The 26,088-nt window shown below is 39.5% G+C and overlaps 1 protein-coding gene across 4 annotated transcripts in view; it reads right to left on the bottom strand.

Moving 5' to 3' along the window:
• LINGO2 (leucine rich repeat and Ig domain containing 2) overlaps positions 1 to 26,088 on the bottom strand; it is a 1,194,892-nt gene that overhangs the window by 282,879 nt on the left and 885,925 nt on the right. For 2 of the 4 annotated variants that reach the window (XM_081104245.1, XM_081104243.1), the window contains exon 8: positions 7,944 to 8,009. The exons of the other annotated variants lie outside the window; for them this stretch is intronic. The gene's annotated coding sequence lies outside the window, so the exon portion shown is untranslated. The remainder of the gene's footprint in view (positions 1 to 7,943; positions 8,010 to 26,088) is intronic. 4 annotated transcript variants of the gene reach the window in all.

The following is a 26,088-nucleotide window of genomic DNA, read 5'->3' as shown; positions in this document are numbered from 1 at the left end:
GGTGTGCAGGAGGCAGTCGATCAATGGTTCTCTCTCACCACAGATGCTCCTATCTCTCTCTTTTCCTCTCCTTTCCTCTCTGAAATCAATGAAAATATATTGAAAGAAACAGCTCTACCACTTTCTACCTGAATATCCAGAGGTAAGTTAATAAACCACTCTAATTCTTGGTTCCTTTTCCTATAAATTAGAATTATTGTGAGGATTTTAAAATATGATATATATATATATATATATATATATATATATATATATATATAGCACTTAGTATACTAATATTTGGAATGTACTCCATAAACACTAGCTATTATTATGATGACTTTTCTCATAAAATAGAGCTCAGATCCCATTTCACTCATGAACATTTCATTGACCTACTAAATGCAGTGGGACTTGCATTCATCTTTGACCTAGAGTGGTTTGTGAACCTACAGAAACTGAGCAAAACTTCACATGCATGGCCAGACATGCACTAGTATTTTTGGGGGTCATGCTTCAGATCTTTTATTAGATCTTCAAAGGTGTCATCCGGTCTACTGTTTTTGAGACAGACTTGTGACCCAACTACAGCATCTGAATCGACTTCTTGTCATTCATTTTATAAACTATCCTAATCCCTTGCTTCATTTTTCTAATTTTGGTTTCTTAATCCTCGTATTCTCCTTCAAAGGCAAAATGCATTTCACCCTACCAATGGCCAAAACATAGTAGGTTTATCTTAGTTCCTTTCTTCTCAAGATACCTGAAGTTTTGATTTTTTAAGAGCACTTCTTTTTATTTAATAAATATAAATCTGGTGGCTCCTTTATGCCAAACAAGGTTCTAGTACTTGGGGACTTAAAATTAGACAAGATAGTCACATATTCTGCTGCCCTCCTAGGTTTGCTTACTAATGCAATAGCCAGAAACTGAGCGAGTAATTAGATTCAATGAGATAAGAATGATGGGGGCATAGTAATATTCCACAGGGTATTACTGGAAAGCTTCACTGAAGGAGTGAGATTTTAGCATGAATTTTTTGAAAAATGATATAAAGCAGCCAGCCATGAGAATGGGAAAAGAACCTTCCAGACAGAAGAAACAGCAAGCACCAAAGAATAATCTTTATGTGCTTGTGAAACTGAAACAATTCATGAAAATAACAACAGAGTGAACATTTTAATCGTTTTAGGCTGAAAGGCAATGTTTATATTTTGCATTAAATTTTAATTTTTTAAAAAAATTTCCAATTACAGTTTACATTCAATATTGTTTTGTATTAGTTTCGGGTGTTCAGCATAATGGTTAGACAATCATATCCTTTACAAAGTGTTCCCCCTACTCCAGTACCCACCCGGTAGCATGTGTAGTCATTACACTATCACTCACTGTTTCCGATGCTATGTTGTAATCCCCATGACAATTTTGTAACTTCTTAATCCCTTTACCTTTTCATCCACTCCTCCAGCCCCCTCTCCCCTCTGGCAACCATCAGTCTGTTCTCTCCATCTATGAATCTATTTCTGTTTTGTTTGTTCACTTATATTGTTCTTTAGACTCCACATATTATTCTTATTGTAAAAATTTGGAACATACAGAAAATATAAAAAATAAACACGTCACATAAAACCTGTTGAAAGTTTTGGTATATGTCCTTCCAGAATTTTTAGATGCATATGTAGAAAAAGAAAAGGTATAAAATATCTCTCTGTGCACAAGTTTTATTCTTTTTATCCCCTTAATTTCAGGGTCATTAAAATTATCCCTAAATGTGATTGCTGATGGCTGCATATTATTGCATCATGAGAAAGCATTATCTTTTATGTAATCAATTCCGATGCTGGATTTTTAGGTTGTATTATTTATTTATTTATGCTCTGATATAAATTTTGCAATCAAAATTTTTATAGAAATACCTTTGTCACTATCTTTGTATGTTTTCTTAAACTGGAAGTCTGGAAGTGAAATTCATTTTTATCTTAAATGTCAAGATAGCAGAAAGCCTGTCTTAGACTTATTAGACTCGCACAGTTAATATAAAACAAAATCTTTAAAAGAGCCTCTTTTTAATCTACCATTTTTTCTGTATCAGTAGATGTTTACACATGTAAATGTCCACTGGTCTTTTAAAGACAGATCACTCTAGTCTGCAGGAGAGTGTTCATTAAAGGGGAAAAGACTCTTTGTGATTTAAAAGATATCTTTAGTGAAAAGGGCCTTCAAGAGACTCACTGAAATTATGACTATCAGAGTCTCTAATTCAGATTTTAGAAAAAAAATTATTTCTTTACAATTCATAACAGAAATTAATTCCAAATGAATGATAACATTTTGGTAATGATGGATCTATTGATATTTGTAGTTACATCTTTACTTTGAATTTCCTTGATTTCCACATACTTATTTTTTGTCTTTCTATCTTATCCTAGAGCTATTTCTGCCCAGTGGAGGAGCAACATCAATAAACTACAAGATTTTATTAGGTTTATCCAACAAATGCTGATCTCTCCCGTTAGGTTTAATTTGTTGGTCTCTTATCATGGTTGTTCCAATACATCATTTAGTGACCTTTCCTTCTCTATATTACATTAATCCTTTTATGTGCTTACATTGAAGAATGAATTATTGATGTGAGATTGTCATTCCTGATAATTATGGTGTTGTTGATTAATGCATAGGGAGCAGACACAAAGCTGAACAACCAAGACATACACCAGAAGCTACAGAATAACAATATTAGGACAACAGGGCAATGCAATCATGAAGGACCATTTGTAAGCTTCCCACTACAGGAGAACAAAGAACAGGAAAAAAAACCCACAAAAACTTGCTGGACACCAAAAATCAGACCATATAAGGAACTGACACTGTCCTGAAGGCACCTGATTGCACACCTGCATTCCATCCCCATTCAAGCCCACTTCACCCTCTGGACCTATTGACAACAAGAACTTCCTGCCAGTGGCTGCCTCTAAGGATGAAACTCCACTCCTGGTGCTGCTATCATGGACCCAATGTCCCCTTGGCTGGCTGCTGTGCAGCCCTTCCCTTGGGATATCCCATCCCCCACCCCCTTTCCTCCCAATAAATTCAATTTTTCCTTATCCACTGTCTGAGGTGGCTATTTAACCTGCCCCCGTACAACCATGTTAACCTTTCAAACAAGTTTTATTCCTTTGTCTTCCATTGACTTGGAAGACCAACTTGAACGGGTAACTTCACTTCTTTCTAATAAATATGCCCTAGAATGATGCATCTATGTTATTTGTCAAGTGGGAATGATATCCTGCATTGATTCCTTTCTCAGATGATGGAGTGTGTGTCTAATTGAGCTCACTTTAAAACACTTCACAAATGCAAAGGCTATAAAAATACTGGATAAGGTTGCTATGTTCACTGTAGTAAAAATGCTGTCTGAAAAATATATTTCTAAGGAAGGTGTCTAAGAAAGGAGAACAATCTCTCTCTTTTATCCTAAAAGCAGAGGGAGCCACTCTTATGACCCTTACCTTATTTCTTCCAAAGGAGTCAATTGAGAAACAATTGTAGAGCTACAGAAATAAATACAAGACACCTAAATTTTACTAGTAGTAGACACGTTATTGTTATGGGAAGCAAAGTTTGTCACCTCAAAATATGCCTTCTTTGCAAAATTATTTTTATTTTTAAGAAAGAAAAAAAACCTATGACTTTCCCCCAAGAATGTAGATAATGGACCGGCTCCAGGAAGGAAATTGTTATCCTAGATAACTATGGCTTAAAATGAAGTATGTGTGAGGGGCTGGGAAGGACCCTGCAAGGCCTATTTGATCAAAGTCCTCTCTGTGTCCCATTGTTAAAGATGCCCAGCAAACGTTTGTTTACCAAACTTTTATATGATCCTCATCTACATGTGAATTGACTTTTTCCATGTTGAAGTCCCCACCCTTCCCCCTTAGCTCCAGATGTTTACCAGCCTTAACTGCTTGATCTGTCCTGAGTCCCATTTTCTTATGGAACTCTTATATGTATATATGTAGTAAATGTGGTTATTTTCTCCTATTAATTTGTTTCATGTCCTTGAATTGTTAGATCAGCCAGAAGAATTTAGAAGGGTGGGAGGAAAAATATTTTTTCCTCACCTACATTGTCATACAAATATATTAAGAGGCCATTACAGAAAGCTGTGCTGGTCTAAAAATTATCGTACACACGCGCACACATGCACACAAAACCATTAGAAATGCACCAATCTTCCTTTAATATTCTGTTCAACTCAGGCTTCTTATGTACGCTTCATTAAAAGTATCTTCTAAGGTTTTTTTTCTCAGTCTGTTGAGATTAACAACTATATCAGCAGAGACCATTTTCAGAGAGGTTTAGGAATAAATCTGAATTCCATAGCTCTATGGAAGCTGTGAACTACAACACGAAACATCTCTGACAGTCACTGGGGTATTATCTTCCCCCTTCTCATCTGTATGTTCACTGACTTGCCAACCATACCAAAGCTTCTACAATGTGTATAAATCATATCCAAGAGGAATTGCTTTTTATTCTGAAGCCTGGAAGTCTAGGCATGCATTGCTTTAACGTTTCAAACAGTGCAGTGAATATTTCATAAGTTAAGAAATGCAAGTCTTAGGGCAAGAAAATCACAGGAGGATTGGTCCCACACCACCTTTATTTGTCTTTTGTGTAAATGCGCATGGGTTTTGTTTTTATTTTATTATTTAAATGTTCTTCCCTTTCCAGAATGAGTGTGTGTGCATGCACAGTGCATAGCACACCCTGATGAGAAAAAGCTTTGTTCAGGTGCTTACCTGCTCCTCCAGGGCTTGGAACCTGAATCCTAACAATCTGCCAGATTGTTGAAAGAGAATATACACAATTTCTTTTTTTACAGTACCCACAAGGTTCCTAAATGTGGGACCCAATCAGGATAAAATAAGAATTCGCTGAAATTAACTTAAACCAAAATACATGATTATGTAACATTGATATACATTCAGGCTTTTTTAATTGAAAGCTGAATTATTTTCTTTTTCTTCTTCTATGGGGTACTGGAGGAAGGGCATGAAAATATTTTTATCCACTTCCTGGTCTGCGTGAGAAGAAATGATCATTTTGCTTACTAATAATTGTCTGGATTTGAGAGTCATTAAAGGTTTACTGGGGAAACAGAAGAAGGTTTTGAGAGTGAAGGAAGGGAGAGGGAGGAAGAGAGAGGACAGAGGGAGAGGGGGAAAGAGCAGAGGAGAGACTGATTCACTGAAGGAAACAGAGAAAAGGCTTTTTACTTGATTAAAACGAGGGTCCTAAAACTCCCCGGGGGGATTGTTCAAGAAGGGGAAGACTAATAAGTCAAAAAGGACACAAGAGAAATCTAAAGGTCTGAAAGCAAAATGGTAGGTCAGTCAAAATGTAGCAACTATCAGCGCGAATAGAACAAGATTCCCTTTCCTACATCCAAAGCCTTGGCCGGTTGGCCCTCCCCTCCACACCCATAACTATCATCTCACAAACTGACCACCCAGCAGAAAAGATGACTATCTTTTTTTTTACAAACTTTAGCAGAATGTCAGCAATATTGTCTCCTGTGGGAGCCCATTTTTTAAAAAGCCCCAGATTCCTATAAAAGAATGAGCAGTACACTCCCATACATATACTAGAGGTAGGATGGACCTGACTTAGTAACAGTTCAGACTCCGTAAGCTCCGAGAGTGGACAGCGATAACCTCCGCAGATAATGAATAGGTTCACTGCCCTAAAGAGTGAAAGGAGCCCTAGCCAGTTTGGTTCAGTGGATAGAGCGTTGGCCCTGCAGACCAAAGGGTCCCGGGTTCGATTCAGGTCAAGGACACTACCTTGGTTGCAGGCTCCTCCCTGGCCCGGGCCCTGGTAGGGGCATGTGCAGGAGGCAACCAATAGATGTGTTTCTCTCACATTGATGTTTCTCTCTGTCTTTCCCTCCCTCATCCACTCTCTAAAAGATCAGTGGGAATATATCCTTGGGTGAGGATTAACAACAACAAAAAAGAGTGAAAGGAATCATAAATACAAGGACCATATGCACTATTCAGGGTTGGATCAAATGGTAATATATATGGTGTGTCAACGTTGATATACATTCAATATATACAAACTCTTTTAACTTGGGAATTGAGGAAATGTAGGCTGAATTGCTATGGACACTAACTCTGTTCTTTCTGTTTTTGTATATTATGTGCTAAAGTTTTTCTCTGTCCTACATTTCTCCAAACCCTGTTCTGATCTGCACCAGAATGGTGACTGAATTAGAATGCTTTGATTTTTTTTTTGTAAATTTAAAAATCTGATTGGATCCTTTTTTTGTATGTTCATTTTTAAACTACATTTATAGGGGTGACATTGGTTAATAAAACTACGTCCGTTTCAAGCATACAATTCTATAATACATTATCTGTATATTTTATTGTGTGCTTGCTACCCAAAGTCTAGTCTCCTCCTATCATGATATATTTGACCCACCCCCCCCTTTACCATGAGTTAGAACTTTTATTTTTTAATATGTTTTTATTGATTTTTAGAGTGAGAGGAAGGGAGAGGGAGAAGAGAAAGACATCAACGTGAGAGAGAATCCCTTACGCACCCTGACCTGGTATTAAACCCGCAACCTGGGTATGTGCCTTGACTGGGAATTGAACCAGGGACCTTTCAGTGCACAGGATGATGCTCCACCAATTGAGCCACACCACCATGGGCCTGAACTAGAACTTTAAACACTAACTTTAGAGATTTCTTAGCCTCTCTGTCTAGGACATTCCGATCCATTGTAAGAACAGTGTCTTATCCCAGGTGAGCATGGACATTCCATCTTGTGAGACACCCTTTAGGGGCGGAAATGCCTTGCTGTCCCCGGCAGTTATGCTCCCTCACGTCAGGGCGTGGTGCTCACGGAGGCACACCCCTTTAGATCTTGGTGGAAGAAACATATATTCAAAGAGACCTGCCCCAGGCAGTTCTTTCTCTCTAGCCAGATCTATACCTATACACTCTGCTACAGGTGGATGGATTAATCAATCAATCAATCAATTAATTAATTTGCTTCTTTGAAAATAACTGATGCCTCATTTGAGGTTCATGTTTAGTCTCACGTTCTGCAATGCAGTTGATGGTTGGGGTTTTATAAACCAACTAGGTGTTCAGCAACATGATAATAACCTGCACATTGAATCCTGTCTGAGCAGAACTGAGTAACATCCCTTGTGGCACCATCAAAAATTCTCCATCATCTGAAAGCCTAGATCTAGTTGTTTAAAAATGTAATGCACAGTAGGAGTAGCATACAGGCAAATGTGGAACAAGATACCCTAGACCCGACTGCTTTACCATTGGCACCCCTTAAATTTAAGGCTTAAATGTTCTATTATGTGACCCTTCAGAATTGTACAAGTATAGATTACTCTGTAAAAACAGTAACAATATCATACAATCCAATCCTATATAATAAAAGCCTAATATGCTAAGTGTCCAACCGTTTGACCACTTGACCAGTCGCCATGATGCACACTGACCACCAGGGGGCAGACACTCCAATCAGTAGTTTAGCTTGCTGCAGGGGTCTGGCCAGTCAGGACTGGGCGTGATGGGCCAGACACAACCTGGAGTCCTCCTGTGGTCCCTCCCCGGCCTCTAAAATATTTCTTCTAAATAATTTTCTTCCAATGTGCACAAATCTGTACACGGGGCCTCTAGTCCCTATATAATAGAGTAAATTATACAATGGGAATTATACTTGTTTACAGTGGCAAGAGTAATTGCCTAAAAATGAAGACTAAGAATTAAAAGTATATGAATTGGAAGGAATTTTGAAATCCAAACAAAGGTAAACTTCATTTTACTTTTTCCCCCAGCCATGCTTAAATCCCACCAGGCATGGTGACATCAAGTTACTAAGAAAGCTCATGTTATTTACATCATATTTACAATATTTGAATCATTACCTCTATTCTTGGATTTCCTCTGCTACATAGGAGATTTGTATCCACAAAATTTCACTATATGCAAGTCTGAAAAAACAAAACAAAATAAAACTGGACACATAGTTCTTTCCATATTCCTAGTAATAAGCCTTTAGTTTTCAATTTTTAAATTTATTTTAGACTAAATAGTCACCTTTTATTCCTTACCTGGTGAGAAACATCCACAGAGAAAAAATAACCTGCCTTAATGTTGGATGACATGTTATTCAAGCGGAGAATCATGCAATTGCCTAGGGATGGTAATTATAGACTGCTAAGTAAAAAGTTAAAATTTGCTGAGCGCGAGAAAATTTCATATGTTAAGCTGTCATAACAGTGTGCTTTATTATTAGAAGATATAGTTTAATTGGCAAACTTTGGACAGGGTGTTAAAAGTTCATGATTAATTTTCTAATTTGGCAACCATCTTGCTGGTGGTTATGAACAAGGCACTTAATTATTTTGCTCTATCACTATTGAACTATGAATGCTCAGCCTGGCCAGTGTGGCTCAGTTGGTTAGAGTGGCATCTCATGCCCTGGAAGGCTGGAAGGTCATAGGTTTGATTCCTGGTCAGGGCAGATACCTAGGTTGCAGGTTCCATCCCCAGTCAGGGCGTGCAGGGCTGTATCAGAGGCATCTGATTGAAGTATCTCTCTCATATCAGTTTCTCTCTCTCTCTCTCTCTCTCTCTCTCTCTCTCTCTCTCTCTCTCTCTCTCTCTCTCTCCCGCCCCTTCCCTCTCTAACATAAATTTTTAAAAAAACCCACTAAAATATTTTAAAAAAATATGAATGCTTAGATTTTTAAAGGACAATTTGAATTATATATAAAATATATAATCTGTGTTAAAATATCAAGCAAAAATTAGAAAAAAAATATCCACTTGCACATTTAATATCTTTTTTAAAAATTATTTAATATTCCTGCACATGCCTTTTTCTTTTTTTCTTAAAATGCCAGCAACAAAAACACTTACCTATTTTAGTTGCTATGAAGAATAACTAAGATCATGCTTATAAATCACTTAGCAAAGTACTTGATCCTTACTAATGCTTACTAAATTACTTCTACAATTAGTATTTATTACTTAAAATACCCTACAAAGGATGAAACTTTTTCTGATGTTGAGGATAACTGTCAAGGTAAACCATGGGCTCTGATAACATTTCTCCTGTCTGTGAAATAAAGAAAAAAATATTGAGCCATCAAATTATCCTTGGAATAAAAGTATGATACAAATGGCTCATACATTCCCACCAGCCTTATCTTTAAATAAAAGTCATTTATAATTGTTTTTGAGCAGCACAGCTTTTCCATAATTTTGTTAATTAACATTTTAAAGATCTGCCAAATAGTAGTAGTAGTTTGAAATGATGTTTTGAAAACTATAAATAATGTAGGCCCTAAGAAAAAAAAGTGTGTGTGGGGGTACAAATTATCTATTCTGATTAGATGTACTAATTTAACATGAATGTATCTGCACATAAAAATGTTATATTCCAATAAGAGAAAGCCCAAAACATTTTAAAAATGTACTAGAGGCCCTGGCTTGGTGGCTCGGTTGGTTGGAGCATCATCCCATACACCAAAAGATTGTAGGTTTGATTCCTGGTCAGGACACATGACTGGGTTGCTGGTTTGATCCCTGGTTGAGGCACCAAAGAAAGGCAACCAATCGACGTTTCTTTCTCACATTGATGTTTCCTCTCTCTCTAATATCAATAAACAGATTCTTAGGTAAGGGTTAAATAAAAATCTAAAGATTCTTAAAGACCAATGGAATTTGAAAAAACCATCTAGTTCAAGCTTTAAGACTTGAATCATTTCTTGAGCATTTTTTTTAGTTTGATTTCATGTCTTACTATTTTTTTTCCCATTAAATTAATTGAGGTGACACTGGGTAACAAAATTATATAGTTTTCCAGTGTAAAATTCTATGAGACATCATCTGTATATTGCATTGTGTTCCCACCACCACAAATTAAATCTTCCAACACTATATATGTGACCCCCATTTACCCTTTACTGCCCCCCATCCCACTGGTAACCACCATTCTGTTGTCTGTGTCTGAGTTTTTGTTTGTTTTTCTTGTTTGTGCATTTGTTGCTTTCAACTTTATATCCAACATATGAGTGAAATCATATGGTTCTAGACTTTTTCTGATTTATTTCAGTTAGCATGATATCTCAAGGTCCATCCATGTTGTTGCAAATGGCAGCATTTCATCTTTTCTATGGCTGAGTAGTATTCCATTGTATATATACCTCATATTATTTATTCAACCATATATTAAAAGACACTTTTGTTGTTTCCATTTCCTGGCCACTGTGAATAATGCTGCAATAAATATAGGGGTATATATATAGTTGCAAATAAATGATTTCAAAATTTGGGGGTAGATACCCAGAAGAGGGGTTGCTGGGCCATATGGCAACTCTTTTCTTAATTTTTTGAGGAACCTCCATACTGTTTTCCATAGTGGCTGCACCAGTTTACATTCCCGCCAGCAGTGAATGAAGGTTCCTTTGTCTCTACAACCTCTCTGACACTTGCTATTACCTGTCCTGTTGATAACAGCCATTCTAACAGGTGTGAGGTGGCATCCCATTGAGGGTTTGATTTGCAGTTCCCTGATAGCTAGTGAAGTTAAGTATCTTTTCATATATCTTTTAGCCATTTGTATGTGGAACATTCTTGCTAGCTGGTCCTTCAGCCCTTGTTTGGATACCATCAGTGACTGGAAACTCACCGCTTCCAAAATACTCTGATGCTGAAATTTGGCAATGGAGATGCCACGGGAGAAGCACGGGTTTTCAGAGTGAGATACACTGGATATTTGGGCTCAGCTGTGCATAGTGAATGGCCTTAGTAAAAACACTGGTGCTAAGTCTTGGACTCCTCATGTATAAAATATGGGTGATGATGTCTAACTATGATAGTTTTCTGAGTTCACTTTGCCAGGACAATGATCTAATTAAACATGAATCTAGGTGTTTCTGTAAACCTATTTTGTAGACATGACTACCATCTACAATCAGTTGACTTTAAGCAGATTGCCCTCATTAATGTGGGTGGGCCTCATCCAAGCAGTTGGAATATTTTAAGAGAAAAAATTGAGGTTTCCTAGGAAAGAAGAAATCGTGCCTCAAGACTGTTATATCAATGCCTGCAGAATTCCAAGCCGACTAGCCTGCCCTACAGATTTTAGACTCAACACTACAGTAGTATCAACTGGGGAAGTTTCCAGTCTCCTGGCTTTCCCTACAGTTTTAACTTACCTGGACCCATTCTTTTTAGATAGAGATTTAGATATAGATATATAGATGTAGATATGAATTGGAAGGGATTTAAAAACCTCCTACTCAACTACAAACCCCATCTTATTTGTTTTCCCAAACATGCTAAATCTCACCAGGCATAGTGATATCAAAAGTGTCTAAGAAAGCGCATGGCATTTTCATCAGGGTCACAGCATTGCCATGTATTACATATTAATATTTTATATATGTATGTTAAATATATTATGTGTATACCCTATATGCATATATATAGCCTATAATAGATAATATTTTTATTGGCTTTGTTTCTCTGGAGAACACTGATACATTACTTCACTGAGATACCTCTTCTGAGGATAAAAGGGCACTCAATAAATCTAACTCTCCCATGGCATCTTTCCAAACTGTATCTGAAAATCATCTCCCTTTAGCTACTCTGTTAGAGTTCTAGTACAGTAAATGCAATGACTGGATCCTTAATAAATTTATGTAAGAGAATATACTTCTTTTAGGAAAAACACACTGAAGTTACTAAAGGATAAAGGGGCATGCATTTGCAACCTACTTTCAAATTGCGAAAAAAATATGTAGTACATAGAGAATTGCAAAGCAAATGTGGCAAAATGTTAACAATAGTCAATTCTGGGTAAGAGGATTCAGGAACTCTTTGTATAATTCTTTAAACCTTTCTGTATGTGTAAGATTATTTCAAAAGAAAAATGTTAAAAGGGCCAGAAAAAAGTAAATGAAATGGCATATCTGGACCCAAACCAAAGCCTTGGTCTTATGAGCACCTCGCTGAGAGGACTTGAAGTAATGGCTGTCACTGACAACATCCTTTGTTCAAGTTTAAAGACTTTAGCCTCTAGGTTCACTACAATTCCTTTTCCTTACAAACTGATTGAACCCAGTGTCACATTTAAAATGGAAGATGGGTGAGCATATGAGATGATCACAATGGAGTTTGAAGATGAGAAGCATACAGACATTCTCCATCACTGAATTATTTAACATTAGTTTTAAAACTAGATGCAGTTTAATTACACTTAGACCCAGTCTGTTCTTTCTTCCACATTTTCACCACTGATGTATCATTTCCAGATGCTTCCTAGGTTCCAGCTTATTAAAGCTTCCTCTTGGGTGAAATGAGGCACCAAGATCACCCAAAAGCCCCATTTGATGAAATACCCCTGGAGGGGCATTTCCTGTGGGCATTGGCCTGAGGCTGTCATTTAAATGCAGCACACCTTTGGAACAGTACAACGTTAACCCAAAGTATAAACTCACTCATATTACTACACAGAGGTTACAACTTCCAGAATAAGTCTGCCGGTTTTTCTGACACAAGGAATTGTGACCACCCAATGGAAGGAGAAGGTCACGCAAATATGCTGCTTACAGGGCTAACTCAGAACCTCTCAGATCTCTTAAACATCAGCTCCCCAGAAAACATATATTTGGCAGATGCCCTACAAGTCCACGTCCAATGAATATAAAGCCGAGGTAGAACTCTCAACCTCAGAGTTCTCTTCAGATGTACATCTGGTGGGTTCTCTCTCATCGCCTCTTGATATGTGCATGTCTGTGGCCCCTTGAGAGACAGGCAATCCAACCAGAAAGCTGAAACCAACATTAAGTCCAGGTCCTTGCTTTGTGCCTCTTCAGAAACAACAGGGACTGAGGTAAGAATTGCTTACTGCCTGCGAATCCTCTCCCAGCCCAGTCATTCCTGGTGCCTGGTGCGCTGAGTAAGCTGTGACTGTTATTAATGCCCACCTCAGAGTAGCACAGACACCGTTACTCCAGACCACAGGACGGCCACAGACATCTGAAAATAGTGCACCACTGGTGCCGCTCTGTACAAACCTGCCACTAAAATACAAAGGAAAAGGTAAAGGGCTCTGTTACTCATGACTTCTGAGTGCAGGGAGGAACTGGGAAATGGTTATTCTGCCAGATTTCCCGATGGCGCAAGAAGTCCCGTTTGTGTAGGGAGAGCAAGACAGTACCTTCCTGACAGCCTCATCTGCTGTAGAGGCTCCAGAGGGACTCAGCTTTTATTTCCGAGTTAGGGGGATCACAAGTCTCTGAGCTTTTAAAATTTCCCTTTTTGTTGTTGTTCGTGTTGTTGTCGTTGTTTTTCTTGCAGAAGTATTTAAATTCATTTGGATATCAACCTTTTTCTTTTCTTTCTTGCGAATCTTTCCTATTTTCCACCTAATCAATGCTACACATACTGCCCAATTCACCTTCCCTTATTGCTCCTTTGTTTAAATAAGTAAATAAATATTCTAATTTCAAGCCTTCACATCCACAATGAGTGTCAAATTCTTGTAACTGGTCCCCTAGAATTTGGTACAACTTCCCTTCTAATAACTCTCCTCCTGCCCTTTTACAAGGATTCTGGGCCCCACTCACATCAAACTGCCCTCTGCCTTGTCCTCTGTATTTGTGCTCCTCCACCTCCGTGCCTTTGCTGATGACAACTTCTAGCTTTCAGTGGCATCTTAACTTCCACCTGCAACATTCCACCAACCTCTTAGGCCTAGTTACAATGTCTCCTCTTATATGAACTCTTCATAAGCACCCCAGGCGGAAACTCTCTTCCTGGTCTGAACTCTTGCCAAATGGCCACATGAATTGTCCTCTGGCTATACGCTAGGGAGGCACTGGTTTCCTTCTAGGGCAGGAGTCTTGCTGTGTCTAAGAGCACAGGCTATAGACCGAGTTAACACAAGTCCTGGCTCCTCTACTTCCAGGCTCCTCATCGCAGCAAGTTACTTATTAATCTGATCTCTCTATGAGTCTCTGTTTTCTCATTGATAGAATGGGGATTTGAAAAGGTACCCACTTTGTACACGAGGACTAAATGTGCTAGTATTATAAAAAGCACTGACTAATGTCATCCACCATGAGTATTCCCCAACATTAGTGTCATTTGTGCATATCACCACCCCGTACAAACTCACTATTCTCACAAGACCTACTCACAAACTCACGAACTCATAGTGCTTTGCATAGGGCGCTCTAAAAATGCAGGTCAAAGAAATATCTAACAGATCCAGGCAGTTTGAAGATGGGCTCTTGATTTTTTAAGAGTAATTGCTCTAATGCACTGACAATTTTAAAGAGGATGGTATCTGGTTAATCAATTATTTGACTAAGGATAAATCAAATTTTAAGTGAATTACATAAAGCTCAATCTTTAAAGTTATCTGAAGTAAGACATAAAAAAATAGAATCAGACAGATGCTTAAAGGCATGCAGAACACTTGGTCACACAAAGTTTTAGAGCAGCGTTTGTATAGCATAGCCACCTTCCATTGGCAGGAGTGGACCCATAAGAAAGTCAAGGTCAAGAAACCGGTGGTCTTAGATTTTATTCCTGACCTTATCAATGAGTCCACGTTGAAAATAATAAGATTCTCCATGTTGCCTAAAATTAAACTATAGTGATAGACTTTTCTAGGATGTTTTCCTGATTTGTAGAATTGACACAAGGGTAGAGTGAAATCACATTGTTATGTTTTTAAATCAATTACCTTTACCAAATTAATTAAAAGTACATAAGGTCAAGACTACATAACCACTGAACACACATTTCCCCACTTGGCAAAACAGAACTACATACACTCTTTAGGCATTACAGGTCAATATTTGGAAAAGCAATTAGCACTGATTACAATATTCTTCAGTTTTTTATAATCTACATGGAGGGATCCACTTTTTAATCCTCACTTGAGGATATGTTTTCTGAGAGATGAGAGAGAGAGAGAGAGAGAGAGAGAGAGAGAGAGAGAGAGAGAGAGAGAATCATTGATATGAGAAACATGGATGAGTTGCTTCTCATATGAGCCAGACTGGGGATTGAAGCAGCAACCTGGGCGTGTGCCCTAGCCAGTAATCGAACCTGCCACCTCTGGTGTACAGGATGGAGCTCCAATCAAGGACACACACTGCCCAGGGCGGGATATGTTTTGAATCCTAGTTTGGTGAACACATCCTGAGTGATTTTCTCCACCAGTCTTTCTGATCGCCACTCCTCACTCCCCTCATACAGCCCAATGTAGTGGTATACAGATGTACTTGCAATCCCCAGAATGCACCATGCTCTCCCCAGGTTGTCTGTCTCTTTACATGTGCACTGTCTTTTTCCCATCTTTCCTTCGAGTTCCAGCTCAGATGTCACCTGTTGCTCCTTTCCAGATTTTTCTGAGCAAGGTTAAGCAAGTCTCTCTCTTGCCTTTTCGCAGGGCCATGATCATACCGCTATTTTCCTACTGTTACAATTACTTAGTTCGTGTCTGCTTCTTGATTTAATTGTGAAGACCCAGAGCACTAAGATGTGGCTCACTTCACCTCTCAGTGCATTGTATGCAGCACAAAGCAGGTCTTTAAAAAACACTCTTTCAGTGAGTGCAGGGATGAACTTCTATCCCTTTTTCTCAATAAAACACTAAGCTTTCAGTCTGTGTAAGTCCCCTACAGATTCACTATACCATACCTTTAAATAAATAAAAGTGGCTTTAATGTTCATTTGAAATGGCGTGTCTGTCATTGTAAGGACACTTTTCCTTTTCCTTCTAAATTCTCCCCAATAAACTTAGAGGTTTATGGACAAAGTAGCTGCTCTCACGCTTAATATTATGACCTTAAGCTTGACAGCAAAGGATGTTTTCTGGGCTTCAGAACTGTCTTTTCAATGACCAGTTCCTCCCATCAAACGTCCATCTGGTAATTACCCAGTATTTCCATGTGCACCACAGCCCGCTGTGCTGCAGTGTTTTCTGTTTCCCAATGGTATCAGTGTCGCCATTCATCACCCCCTCACCAACCCATCTATCCACGTAGCCAACAATTGCCTTTTAAACATGACTGTCTACCAGGCCCTGAGCTCAGGGCTGGAGACCCAGTGATTAAAAAGGCAGAAGACTTGCCCTCAGTCAAGCACGCAGTCCACAGAAGACAGGCCCAAAACAACCGCCACGACAAAGGATAACACGATGAGAGAAGTGCTGCCAGAGAAACGTGCAAAGTACCGTGGGTGAAATGCTGGAAAGCAGGGCCTCTGGTCGTTGGTAAGGAAAGATGTGCAAGTACTTCAAATGCCATACCTGGAAGGATGTGAAGATACCCCGGCGTCCCCCAGCTCCTCCTTCCCCCCGACTCCGCAAGGAAACGGGAACAACGTCCTAACCTCTCCACGCAGCTCTCGGTTGTTCTCACTGAGCATCAGAAAGCGCTTTATTTGAAAACGGAGGAGCCCTTTCCCCTTTAGTCAGCCTGTGGGGTGATGGAAACATGGGAGCGGAGCCTATCAGTGCTTGTATCTCACAGCTGAAAAAGTTGTAGCCCGTGAGTCATGGTGCTTCTCCTGTTTCCAGGTCTGTGGGAGGAGAGGCCTTTGGTGGGCAGCACTGGCTGCGCAGCACCGGCGAGCAGCACTTGGGGAAGGAAAGAGGCTGGAGTCCCCAGGAGAGCAGTACAATCCTCCCACCTCCCTGGAGTGTGCGTATCCCCAGTGCTACCACCAGGCCAGGCCTCAAAATAGTGTGAGAGCCAAATCCACACTTTCCAAAAAAAAGGGGGACAAATAAATTAAGCTTCTGCCACCCACCTCCCTTCTGTGCAGCTGAGGAAAATCAAATGAAATAAACAAGCAAATTAGCAGCCGGTACGTGAGCTTCAGATCACAAATATGTTTTGAAGGCTCTGCCAACCAGTTCTTCCTGAGTTGGATTTGCTCTCGTTGGGAAAATAATAATTAGCAATTATACTCCCAACAGTAATGCCTAACAGCTATGGAAAGCGTACCATGCCCCAGACACCATGCTTACAATTTACATGCACATCCCATTTAATCATTATGAACTTCATGAGGTGCTATTCCACAGATGAGGCATCTGAGGTTCAGAAGGGCCTAACCAATTTTCCCAAGTTCACATGTGTAGTAGACAGATGAGCAGACATTGTGCGCATTAATACCTTAAACCTGTGGGGCAAAGGTGGGGTTAAATGGGGCCCAAAAGAGACTTTGCTTGGGGCGATGGGCACACAATGAAATGTGCAGACGATGTTCTAGTAAGTTGTACACTTCAAACCTGTTTGGTTTTGCAAACCAATGTCATCCCAATTAATTCAATATTTTTTTTAATTCTAAAAATGCGTGTTGTTCTTAAACAATATGCTTTCCTAAGAATGCATGAAAATATTAATGTAGGATCATTAGACGCATCAACACTGTTCCCTATCCCCAGTTATTAGGCAGTCTATAAATGCATGTGATGTTCTTACAATTCAACCACATAGTCTTCTCCATCCAGTCATTTCCCCCTGGCTTTGTCTTTGTAGGAAATAGTTAAAAATACTTAGGACTCTAAGTTGATGCATCACAGAGGAGAAAACCAGCTTGTTTCAAACACCCAATATAACTGGCTCTTGCCTATCATGTGTGCTGACCACGTGTACCTTTGCTCCTTGACCTTGGTCCTTGGAAAAGGATGTTTATTTCATATTCACTAGTGACTTTGCTCTTGAATGCAGCCCCAATAAATGAAGCTCGTTGTGATCCCATTTGTACGGTTTTATGGCTTAATTACCACCTAATCCTGCCGATAGAAAAAGCAAAGCATAGTGGTTATTTTGACAAATGGATCAGAGCTAAAATGTACCTTCAAAAGGGAAGCCACAAAAACTCTGGAATCCTTCACTCAGGGAAAATTGTCCCTTAGTATTTTGGTAACCAAGCCTCTTAGGTGAAGGGGAGGGAGGAAATATAAACCCCAACTTTGGGTCTCCCTTAGTATTAAGTCGCTGCCCCTGAATGAGCGGTCCCTGGCATCCCTACTTAGAGAGTAATCCTGAAAGAAGCCCTGTGCTCTTCTGACACCACAATGTTTATGCTCATAAGCCAGACACCAGGGTTAGCACTAATTTCCTTAGCAAATGCATCTGAAGGCACAGCTTTTATTCCCCTACCTAGAGAGCAATGGACAAAAGAGAAATTTCACTTTCTTCCAGATACAGAGCCCCATCTAATGGCAAACAGACTGAGCAGGGGCCAGACAAAAGCCCAGGAGTAGATAAGGAGAAAAATGAATAGATTCGAGAACTAAAGTGGAGCTAAAATTAATATTTACTGCAGAGGATGGTATATATGAACATATTTTTAGAATGCATGTGACTATATGTATGTAGTAGCCCAAGCATATAAAATTAGTTTCAACCATATGTATCAAAATAATATTTCCTGGAGACGAGTTTATTTTCAACCATTCTCTCTTCTTTCACCATTGTACCTCCTTTTTATTATGCCGAGGCCCAATTCGGAGTGTCCATTTAAAAGAGTAACTAAAGTCAACTTATGAGCATAAGTTTTTCTTCTGGAAATTTGAAAATGTATGATTAATGTTTGGGTTAAACTGACATCAAGATATATTTGATAGCACGTTCTAATTTGTTCACTGAGTTCATACATAACTTGGGAAAGTCCCCCAGTTTAAGTGAGAAGAAACCCATATCATGCACAATGCTATAAGAGCTGTGTAAATTGAAAAATTTCTTTCATTTACCTCTTCAAATTGGATTTATCTACCAATTATTTCAGCTCTCCAAGACAAATTTGCACACATTTTTATTAGAATGCCCTTCCTTTGTAGGCTATTCTTGCAAAGTCAGTACATTTTGCATAAAGCAATCAGAACTGGCAGCAGGGTCGCCTGCTCCCTCGCAGGTGCCCCGCCTGGTGAGGTGCAGGTTTCTCCCAACCAACCTCAGGAGCAAGAGCCGCCAGTTCCTGCTGGTATCTTTCCTTGGGGTAGGTCACCGCAACAGTAGCGGAGGCCCTTGATGAATCTCAAGAGTATTCAGAACAACTTCAACATGGTCTCTGAAACAAATTAAGTTAGGTCCTCACATGTATTGGGAGCAGATAGAAGTTCCTCCTCATTCAGCAGTAGAGAAAGACTATTGATTTCTTGTCAGTGTGGGTATCTTCATCCCTAAGCCCCAAGTCATGTCTATTTCCAAGTCCAGAACACTGGACTTGTCCACTCTACAGTCTGTTTTCTAAGTTTGCCAAGGGAAGCCTAATTGTTCCACCCTCCTGGCGGCCTCCTTTAATTTCAGTCTCATCTGTCTTTAGTACTTCTTTTGCCTGCTTCATGCTCCTTTATGAAACCAATTTTCTGTCTCCCTTATTGTCATTTTTAACTCAAATTCTGCAATTCTGCCTCTAGGTTAGTGATGGCACAAGAATGTGTCTTTTGTTAAAGTACCAGGCACATTATCTTCTATAACATTAACATACCAAGGCAAACCACTCAATTATATATGATGTTGGGAGATTCATGGCTAGGCACTGACATAATTAAAAAACAAACCCCTGAAAATTCAAAAGCAGTATCTTAAAAAATATATCAGGTAAAGTGAATATCATGAAAAGAGCTGATTTTAAAAAATGAGAGATCTACCATTAGTGTTTTTTTTTTTTTCTATCTTTATGCAATATGTAGTCACCATTCTGTTATGTAAGAAATCAGGCCAAAGTGGAGAAAATGCAAGGCCAACCTGACCCCAGTGAGATCAGGCAGTTGAACAGAGCAAAAGTAGAAAAACTGTAGTGTTATATAAAACAACCATACACCCTACACAAAATGTGGCCTCGAATCCTGACTCAATCTCTGTGACCGGATGGGCCAGGAACTTAAACTCTCTGAGCCTCAATTTTGATTTATAGAAGATAAACATAATGATAGTAGGGCTTTTGAACATTAATGATAAAATATGTTAAGTGCTTACTGTATGGCTATGGATCAAGAGAATGTCATCCTCTGAGAAATTCTGTAATCTTCATATCAAGAGCCTACTGATTTTGGATAGTGGAGGTGATGAAGTTATAGGCTTCTCTGATTTTGGCCCTGTTATTTATTTCTAATTCAGTTGCTTATCATCCTCGCTGGGGATCGGGCCTAAGCTGGCAGTCAGATATCCCTCTCGCAGTTCCGGGGCAGTCGCAGTCCGGGACCCCTCACTCCTTATCGCCGCTGCACTTGCCAGCCATGGGCTAGGCTTCTGCCTTGCAGCGCTCCCCCTGTGGGAGCACACTGACCACCAGGGGGCAGCTTCTGCATTGAGCGTCTGCCCCCTGGTGGTCAGAGCACATCATAGTGTTCGGTCATTCTGCTGGTTTTTCAGTTGATTTGCATATTAGGGTTTTATTATATAGGATTTTTAAATATTTTTATTGATTTCAGAGAGGAAGGGAGAAGGAGAGAGAGAGAAATATCAGTGATGAGAGAGAGAATCACTGACTGGCAGCCTCCTGCATACCTCACACTAGGGATCAAGCCCACAAGCTGGGCATGTGCCCTAACTGGGAATAGAACCGTGAAATCCTGGTTCATAGGTCAACACTCAACCACTGACCCACACAGTTTGGGTCCTCAGCTTTGTCTTTTAATACCATTGCCTCCACTACTTTATCTCTTATTGATCCAGATCCAGTTCTTCCTGCTTCATAAGCCTTTCCCAGATTGCTCCATGGCTCAGTTACCTCACTTTCTTCCAAATGTTTATTATGGATGGAACCTGTCACTTGCTAATTCCCACTGCTGAGTGCGCTCCTGGTATTTTCAGTTATCACCAGAGTCAACATAGACTCAAAGATATGTCTAGCCCCTGCTCCTCTCTTCTGCCCCTTCCTCTCTCTTTTTCCATAACACTGACATTCCAGTTAGGTACTATTACTTCCACTGGGTACTGATGCCTTTGCATGACACCTGGGATTCTTCCAGACACTCCCTGTGTGGGGATCAGATTACCCAGTGAGTAACTGCACCCTCCAGTTTCCCAAACTGAACAGTATTTCTGAGGCAAAGTGAAGACAATATCTCCATCTCGTTTTGTTCTCCTCTTTTAAGGGCACAAACTTTGTGCCCAGTATATTACAGATATGAGAGTAATGTCTCATGAATATGAATATCTTACAGAGTAATTTTCAGTTCTATGTCATAGTTCTCTCCTTCTCCCTAAAATTCTCATATGAGTCAGTGGTGAAAGGAAATGTTAGGGACACATTCAAGAAGCTCATCATATCACGCCTCCCTCTGATGACTAAGACTTAGTTATCAGGTCAGGTTTGCCTGCTGGTTCTTTGTGTTTAGACTGTATTCTCTCAGGAAGCAGTGTTTCCAACACACCAATTCTGGCAGTCGCCCCAACGAGCTGAGGCTTGTCCTGGTATAAATCTGGAATGGACCGGTGTTGGCATAATCATAGAACACACTATATTCATATCATTTATGATGTTCATTTCACTCTTAATCATTTACCCCATCACTATTTAATTTAGTTCTTTATGAGGTTTTGTCTTGTCTCTGCAACTAGATCGAATTTTTTTCAGGACAATGAAGGGAATATAACAGGCCTGAGAAGCACAACTCTATGTTACGACATAGTAGATATTAATAAATATTTTTCTGGGTGATTTTCAAATGAAAGTTAAATGGAGTGATAACCAGAATTTCAAAGTTACTTGAAGATATGGTGATAGTCAAAGAATGGGCATCTGAAGATGATGCAAAAGTAGTGTGTAGAAAGCTCTCATTCATTAATTCAGCAAACATTTATTGGGGAGATACCAAATGTTTAACGCTTTATTAGGTACCGGACTACACTGTAAATCAGTTGCAACAGTGCCCACAAGGAGGTATCAGTATAACTAAGGAATTTAAATTAATGTTCTAAAATACAATTTGGTGTCTTAATGACTATAACAAATATAAATGTAGGGTTATATAAGGACACAAACATGCAAAGAAACCAAATAATGTTAGAACGCTGTGAAATTAAGGCTTACAAATAAACACTTCGAACTACTGTTGAAATTACTAGATAACTGCAAGATCATTTTTGTGTGATTTTCTTTATAAATTTGTACTTCAAGTTTAATGCTAATTAAGAGAACATCCCTTATGTGTACGGCCTTGATGGTGGTGATGGCTTAATGAGTGTATACTTATCCTCAAACTCATCAAGTGGTATACATTTAGAATATACAGCTTTCTTGCATGCCAATCATATTTCAATAAAGTAGTTTTTAAAAAAGAAGACAACATCTCTTTGCTCTTCTTCATTGTGGAGGACTGAGAGTGGAGGTAAAACACCTGAAAGTTGTCAGATGTCAAGGTGACCTGAAGAGCTGGTAATGTTTTGGGGGGCAGGTCCTTATGTGCCCAGGAGTAAATAAATAGACCTGGTGCTCTTGTCCATTCCACAAAGAATGAAAGAATGACTCATTCTTCCTGCACAAGGCAAGCAATGATTAGTGGGTAAATGAGACCACTGCCCAGCTTTCTGTACTGACTTTTTGATCAGAAAACTCAAAATGCAAGTTTCCCTACAAGCCACTCAGCCAGTGTTGGAATCTTCTCTGGGATAGTCAAACCTTGAATTGAATCAGATTAGGATAGTTAGGTTTTCCTACGTAACAACTATAGCACGGATTTCCCCTCTCCCTCATTAATAACAGTAACAGAAACAATATGATGTTTATTATAATTATTGTAATAGTCCTTTTAAAGAATTTATTAAATATCCTGCAAACTGTTAAAAGTAGCTGCTTTAATTTCTTTTCAACCATGGTGAGAATTACAAAAAAAAAAAAAAAAAAAAAAGATTAGGTGACAGTGGAGGTATGGGCAGAATAAGGTGGAATTAACACAAAATATACTATAAATGTCAGTCTTTGCCAGCAGATCATTTTATTGTAAAAAATTAATAGAGTGTGCAATTTGGAAATATTGGCAAGAAATTTTACTTCCAATGTGTCAAATGCAATATTAGAATAAGAATTTCCACTGTAATTGATTTCTAAAGTAAATATGAAGAGTATATTATTTTCTTTTAGCCATTAAAAGTCACATTTGTGACTTTTAAAACATTTCACTACCCATTCTTTTATAATTTCATTAATTCAGTTATTTATAAGAACAAGTTAAGGGACTATTAGGTGCCAGACATTTATAAAAACTCATTCAATCATCAGCAAAGGATTCCCATTTGCCAGGCACTCTTATAGGAATGATGACTGCTCAATAGGAAAGAACCAGTGCCAACCTTAGGATGTTTATAGTCTGGCAGGGGAAATATAGCAATGTGGAAAGAACCTAATACAGGGGAGAGTGATGTCATAAATAATACACTTTGTTCCTATGTGAAGGCAGATATGGCAGATATTTGCATTCACATCTATACATCTAGCATCACTTGATTCTGATTTGTGACAGATTTGTTTCTAAACTTACATTGTAAGTGCCTCCCTGGTATATTCGAACCACAGTCATGGGGCTTACTAGTAGCATGTGAAAAACACTTGCTTGAACCTGTAACAGTTTCCAGACAAGAAACAACATGCCTGTGGAAAAGGCATGCTGAATTTGCTATTGATCTGTATAACCAACATATCTGGGGGAACTTCAAAGTCCTGTCCCAGAGTTCCGCTTAAATCCTGCTCTTCATTACATCTCACAAAGCATGCCAGACGCAGAGGCCAGCCACTGGCTCACCGGGTGGGATATAAGACTTGGCAGTGAGAAAGATGCTTAATGCATTTACCTTCTGATTATTAGGAGACCATTTGAAACAGTCATTTCCAAGATGTGGTTCTTTCTTAGTAAATCCAACAGATTGTCGAGAACTAGTCATGCGGCATATCTCACAAGGAAGAATCGGCTATAACTCATGGGTGAATGATGAACAGTATTTAGGACAAATGAGATCAAACTATAATTTACCATCCCTTTCAGGATAGTTTTTTTTTTTAAGGTCTTCTAATCATGTATTTCAGAAGGTTCTGGCTTAATTAAGTGTTCTATTTGATGAAGGAACGGATGGATAAAACACTTCCCTTCCTGCTGGGGAAGCATGTGTTCATTGTGCTGCCGGCTCACACTGGGAAACAAACATTAATCTATATATATCAAAGCCTAAGCGACTGGTCGACCCGTTGACCAGTAGCTATGATGTGCACTGACCACCAGGGGGCAGACACTCAATGCCGGAGCTGCCCCTTGGTGGTCAGTGGGCTCCCACAGCAGGAGCGCTATTCAGCTGACCAACGGGCACCAAGCTCATGGTTCCCAGTCCAGGCATCTAGACTGATTGGGCGTGAGCCCGCAGCCACTTCTCCAGTGCCGCACAAGGAACCAGGCTGTGATGACGAGTGGCAGCTGTGTGGTCATGGGCGCGCCGGTTGCCCTAGGACAGGCACGTGGGGACTGTAGTGGAGCAGCAGTGAGCCTACCAAGCAGCGGCAGCACAGGCGCAGTGGGGCCGGGATGAGCAGGAGCAGCACAGCGCCTGGCCTGGGCTTGGGCTCCTCCCCAGCTGCCTGCCACTTGGCGCTGTGTGGGATTGTCATGGACAGCGGGCTGGAGCCCGATGAGCTGGTGGGTAAAGCTGGGCTGCAGTGGCACGGAGGTCCACTGATCCCTGCAGGCCAGGCCGAGGGACCCCACTGGTGCATGAATCCCTGCACCAGGCCTCTAGTTTTGAACAAAAGTTATTATAAGGTATCCCAGACATTGTATTATAATAACTGTACTTCCTTCGCTTACATTATATCAGCTTTGATAATCTAATTTGCATTAACTATGTCCAGAAGACGCTCAGGAACAGGGAAGGAGAACTAGGTACAAATTTGAGAATTACTAGAAGTTGGGATTCTGGGCTTGGAAATTTGTTGATGCCTTTCCAGTGTGTCAGCTTTGCTAGCAGCCAACTCTACAGCCCATGTACAGTGCTTTGAGTTACTGCACACCCATGACATTTCTAATACTTACAGTCTAACTCCCAATAACTGAAATAATGTACCCTTTGTACCTCAATTATTACATATGGATTTTTTGTAATACTTGTGGTTCTATTTATTATACTTTTCCCTTGCATGGCAGAACTACGAAAATTATGTGTCAAGAAAGAAGAATGTTGACATCCAAGACTTTAGGTACAGTTTACTAAGTCATGGAATGATGGGAACAAACTTGCTCACAGGTATAGCTAACATTGTGAGGGGTTAGTCTTCAATTTTAAGACTTTTAGATTAGAAATCTAGACAGAGATGGCATATATGTGATGTTGATGACAGTTTAATCCAAGTAGGATATACTGGAGGAGATTTCCTGAGATTTAAAGCCTAGCTAAATTCCAGTACCATAGAATCATGGAAATAGATTTAAACCCTTAAAACTTTTCTATCACAATTAGTTTTCAATCTACTTTGAATTGCTATCATTTTTATAAAATCACATTTTTGAGTCACATTTCAATTCCATCTGCAATATTTCCACTGCTGGAGATAGAACTCATATTTTCAATCCTGATAATTTACATCATATTTTCCAGCCCACAACGTTTTTACTAGACATTGTAGAACTCGCTGTTCTTTTCAACCATCCCATAATGGCACTTCAGCTATGTAAAGGCAAGTGGGAGAACAGGGTTTAATTTCCAGTCATCAGAATTGACAAAGAATTATCTGAGTTAGTCTTCACATAATTGAGAGCAAAAGGCATACACTTGCCAGTTCTGTGAGATACAAACAGAGATGAATAAGAACTGGTCCCTGCCTTAGAGGACTGGTACTCTACTGAGAGAATCAGATGTTGGGGTCAAGAAAGACAAATGACAGTTGGCCAGATACACATGGCAGGGCGCGACAAACACTGTGCAACAGTAATGAGGCCAAATAAGGTGCGTGCACGGGAGGCCTGAGTCTTGAGAGATAAGAAGAGGCCCAAGATCACATGAATGTTAAGTGTCAGAGTTGGGATTCACTCTAGGCCTT

Source organism: Myotis nattereri (genome assembly GCF_964212035.1).
Source record: "Myotis nattereri genome assembly, chromosome: 12".
NCBI lineage: Eukaryota > Metazoa > Chordata > Mammalia > Chiroptera > Vespertilionidae > Myotis > Myotis nattereri.
Note: the sequence above shows the minus strand (reverse complement) of the source record. Positions and strands in the feature narration are given on the sequence as shown.